We start from the raw sequence: 5131 nt of genomic DNA, 5'->3' as shown, positions 1-5131 counted from the left end.
TTTGTTGAAGATATTTGCTGGCCCTTTAAGTTGAAAATCTTCATTCTCATCAACTCCTATTATCTGTAGGTTTGGTCTTCTCATTGTGTCCTGGATTTCCTGGATGTTTTGAGTTAGGATCTTTTTGCATTTTGCATTTTTTTTTGATTGTTGTGCCCATGTTCTCTACGGAATCTTCTGCACCTGAGATTCTCTCTTCCATCTCTTGTATTCTGTTGCTGATGCTCGCTTCTATGGTTCCTGATTTCTTTCCTATGGTTTCTATCTCCAGAGTTGTCTCACTCTGGGTTTTCTTTATTGTGTCTACTTACTCTTTTAGGTCTTGGATGGTTTTGTTCAATTCCATCTCCTGTTTGGTTGTGTTTTCCTATAATCCTTCAAGGGATTTTTGTGTTTCCTCTTTAAGGGCTTCTACCTCTTTAGCAATATTCTCCTGTATTTCTTTAAGTGAGTTATTAATGCCCTTCTTGATGTCCTCTACCACCATCATGAGATATGATTTTAAATCTGTGTCTTGCTTTTCTGTGTGTTGGGGTATCCAGAACTGGCTGAAGTGGGAGTGCTGGGTTCTGATGATGGTGATTGGTCTTGGTTTCTGTTAGTAAGATTCTTATGTTTGCTTTTTGCCATCTGGTAATCTCTGGATTTAGTTGTTATAGTTGTCTCTGGTTGGAGCTTGTTCCTCCTGTGATTCTGTTAGCCTCTGTCAGCAGTCCTGATAGTCCAGCTCTCTCCTGAGTCTCAGTGGTCAAGTACTCTCTGACAGGCAAGCTCTCCTCTTGTAGGGAAGGTGCACAGAGGTCTGGCATTCAGACCTGCCTCCTGGCTGAAGATGAAGGCCTGAAACAGGGCCTGTCCCAGAAGATGTGTTGCCTCTGTAGTCTGCTCACTCACCCTTCTCAGTCTGTGAGCTGACCTGCGCAGACTGGTCTCTGTGGGTTTGGGATCCAAGATGGCTCCCTTACCTGCTCCGGCAGTAAGAGCCCTCCCGGGCGAGTACCGCTCTTCTGTCAGGGAAGGTGCCCGGATATCTGGAGCCCGAAACAGGATCTGTCCCAGAAGCTGTGTGGCTTCTGCCTGTCCCAGAAGCTCTGTCCCTTCTGTAGTCCACACTCTCACCTGCGCAGACTGGTCTCTGAGGTGTCTGGGACCCAAGATGGCTCCCTTACCTGTTCAGGCAGTCAGAGCCCTCCCAGGTAGGCACCTCTCCTCCTGCAGGGAAGGTGCCCGGATATCTGGAGCCTGAAACAGGTCTGTCCTAGAAGCTGTGTCTATATTTTATTTTCTGCATGAAGAAAATGAGAGAAAGGTGTTCAAAGTCAGGCATGAGAGACTATGTACTCATTTTTATGAGTTGTAGTTGTTTTAGAATCTTTGAATTAAAGCTCAAATCACTGTAATGAGGATGAAGAAAGCCATGAGTTTTAATTGGAGAGAAAGAGAGCAGAGAGAGAGAGATCTTTAGAGAATTGTCTAGGTGTAGAGAGGAGGCAGTGTCCCTAAACTCATGCAGGTCTAATGTTAATCATATGTGTCAATTGAACTAGATCATTATCTCCAGATATTTCATCAAATAATATTCTAAGCATTCCTGTGATTAGTTCTGGATGAGACTAACATTTAAATTATGAGTTTTGAACAGAGAAGGTTGTGCTTCATAATTGGGAGGAGTGTACTCACCAGTACTTAGCAGTGGCCTCCCTCTAGAAAGAGGAATCCCTGCCAGCATACAACCAACAGTGAACCTCTCCAAGGTCTCCTAATTCTTAGCATACCCTCTGACAACAGACCTGGCAGCCTCCAGTCAACTACATACAATAAATGCTCTTCTCCTTTTTCATAATTAAGCCCATAGCCAACTTTCTTACTTGCTGATTCTCCTCATAATGGTCGTTCTGAGACTTGGGTTGCTTCATAGTGCTGTGCTGAGAAACATGGTCAGTGCATAGACTCTCTGCCTCTGTCATAGACTTGAGGTCTCTCCCTTTCACACATTTCTTAGTTCTCTCATGATGTAGCCCATTGCCCTAGGTTTACTCAGACCCAACATGGCCCTGACAGGCCATACTTTCAAAGGCCAAGATGCTGCCCGAGGGAGAAGTTTACAATCTCTTTAATACTTTGACAAAAACCTGTCAACTTGGTCCCTCAGAGACCTCAACCTCACAACTCAGATGAATAAACCAGGAAGAGAAGAACATGATACAGAACTTTCTTTCTAAGACAAACATTATTTAGTTTTGTGTCAATTTGGTGTGAGGAATCTGAGACCACTCTGGGTGCCTTCATAGTCTGTATCTTTAGGCATAATGCCTGGCGTTTGCTTGTCTTGCTTTAGTCTGTGAGATTTCAGATTATTTCTTGTGTTGTAATCTGCTTGAAATCGCTAGAATAAATCAACCAGTCGAGACACTGCCAACTTACACAAATGTTCAGTCTCAGATTTGTAGGATTTAAACTTTTCATAAGCCAAAAGTTTCACTGCATTAATGTTGTTGTTTTTTTTTTTTTTTTTAAGATTGCCCTTCCTTCTTATGTTGAGGAACTGTCTCTGCGCTTTGGTGAGACTTGTTTTTCTCTCTCTCTCTCTCTCTCTCTCTCTCTCTCTCTCTCTCTCTCTCTCTGCCAATAGGGGTAAATGGCGTGGTGACTACTTTTCAGTTGACCTGTGCAGATCTTGTCTGCTGGGATCTGAGGACCTGAAGCAATGGGATGGACTACAGCCTGCAGACAACCTTACTTCAGTGTCAGTGTACTTTTATTCATGAATGCAACCAAGAGAGCAATGGTCCAAGGAAGGTTGTATGAGTTCAGAAAAACATGGTCAGAGAAATATGTTTTAAAAAATAGCACATATATAAGCGCCAGTAAGCACACACTAAATATTGACAGAGCAGCCCTTTCCCAGAACTTTCTCAAGACAGAGCAATTTAAACACAGTTGCCTTGCATATACGATAGAGTATATCTGGAAAAGCATGAAACCAAAGCAGGTCATATCTAGACTCAGGGTAGACTGACCAGATTGGTTCTATAGCTATGCTCCGATATCCAACAAGAATAACCATATCTTATAAATTGAATATAAATGTTTATCATAGGAGGCATGAAATCGTGCCCAAGAAAACAGCAGGGAACACAACGCACCAAGGTACCACGCCCTCTGACCTTTGTCCTGGAGCTTCTTTCAGTTACCGAGGCATTGCTCACCGTAGGTCATTCTTTTGACCATGTTTCAACAGTGGGAGCGGTCACCCAGCACGCGGTGGGTATGGGCTAGCTCAGGAACAATCAGCAACGGAACCAAAATAGCATAAGATGTGAAACAAAGATACTGTTCCTAGCTTTTTGTATCATTCACACTGAGATGTTCCCTCAAGCTCTTGTTCCCAACCAATGTCAAAGCTTTCTTCACCTCAAAAAAAAACCCCATGGGACATTTTTGTGACCTATGAAGACCATCAAGAATATCCAAACTGTGAGGGCCACACACCTCATTTTATATTCCCATGTCTTGTGTCCATGTAAGGTCCACTGTTAATGCTGCATGAGCGCCTGGGATAAGGACCAACTCCAACGTATTTTGTTGCTTTCTCAAACCTGAACCTCAGTTAGTGTGCTATATAACTTAGCCAGGTTTCAGGAATAAGAAACCACACAAGCTCCAGCATACAGCTCACTCAACCAAAACACTCTTAATTTTGTCAACAGACCTAGATATGAAAGCGTAGGGTTCCCATGCATTTGAAGATCTTTCTTCTTGCCTTTTTGACTTTAACTGGAAGTCAGGATCTTCACAATCTTATAAAACATCCCCTGAGTTAGTGACCTCTGGGTCCTTATCCCATAAATTCAAAGCATGAAAATCATGGACCACAGAGGGCAAGCTTAGGAAGCAGTTACTTATAGATTCATAGGTCAGTGCTGAAGAGAGCATCTGTGCAGTAGGTATGGGGTCCCAGGAACAGGACATTGGGGGCACTGACTTAGAATGACCATGGAAGGAGACACTGGGTACAGGGAAGTGGTCAGTTACAGCGTTTATAGGTACCTCTGGGCTCCAGTCAATTCTCAGTATAAGGGGCACCCATTCAAGGGAAGAAAGATAAAGGAAATGGAGACCTTTGTGGTATCCTTGGCCTCTAACCAGGGCAGAACCAGAGACATTTTGGATTAAACACTCCTGGTGTCTCTCTGGCCTCTGGCAATAACATTTCTTTTATTTATTTATTTATTTATTTATTTATTTATTTATTTATGACAAACCCAACCATTCTTTAATTTTTGGCAAAATTGTGTGTAGCAGTACTAGTTTACACAAATAAGTTAGTCCTCTGGTATATACGCTTTCACAGTTTGAACAGGAAGTTTGCCTTCCAGAGTGTCCCCAGCACACATCAGCCTTCCACACCCTGCTGCTCGCTCAGAAGACACTTTCAGGGTGGATCTGTTCGAATCCGTTTCCTTTTCCTTTTCTTTTCCAAAGCAGGGGACTTTGTATCCTGTGCTTTCTTCTTTTGCCTCAGGCAGCTGAGAGGATTGGAGCCACCCACCTTCTTCTTTCTCCTCCCCCTCCTCCTCCTCTCCCTCCCCCTCCTCCTCAACCCGCCCCCCCGCCCCCCCCTCCCCAGGTCCGGTTCTGCACCAGGCCTTGCTCCTCCTTGAGTTGCTTGATACTTTGTTTCTTGTGCACTGAGACTAGCTGACCCGCCCGGACCACGTTCACAAAGGCCACTATTCTGGGAGAAGGCTTGCCCAACACTACAGTGTTCTGAATAATGAACATGAGAGGAATTCCAGAAGTTCTCTTGACTTTCACAGATAGGTTCTGATCCTGTGTGGCCACAAAATAATGGTGAGGGTTCCCCCGATCCACCATGCACCATCCACCATCCCCCCAGACCCACTCAACGGGCTCTTGAAATGAGAACAGTTTCGAACCTGGGATTTCTGGGCAATCAGTTTTGCTCCATATAATTCCTTTCCCAGTGTTTCTAACTCCTTTAACACACATCTTGTGGTGCACAGCTGGGGCTTTCCCATAAGGTGGCAGGGCAGCTGGCCCCACAACTGGATGCAACCCCGCAGCGCCACCTGGCAGAAAGTGCTGGGCGGGGGTGGGGGTGGGGGGT

The 5131-nt window shown here is 44.6% G+C and overlaps 1 pseudogene; it reads right to left on the bottom strand.

Moving 5' to 3' along the window:
* Positions 1-4435: 4435 nt before the first annotated feature.
* The window catches only part of LOC110312290, a 34461-nt pseudogene continuing 33765 nt past the window's right edge, over positions 4436-5131 (bottom strand).

This window comes from Mus caroli, chromosome 17 (genome assembly GCF_900094665.2).
Source record: "Mus caroli chromosome 17, CAROLI_EIJ_v1.1, whole genome shotgun sequence".
Lineage (NCBI taxonomy): Eukaryota > Metazoa > Chordata > Mammalia > Rodentia > Muridae > Mus > Mus caroli.
The sequence above is the reverse complement of the archived record's forward strand: the minus strand, read 5'-3'. Positions and strand labels throughout refer to the sequence as shown.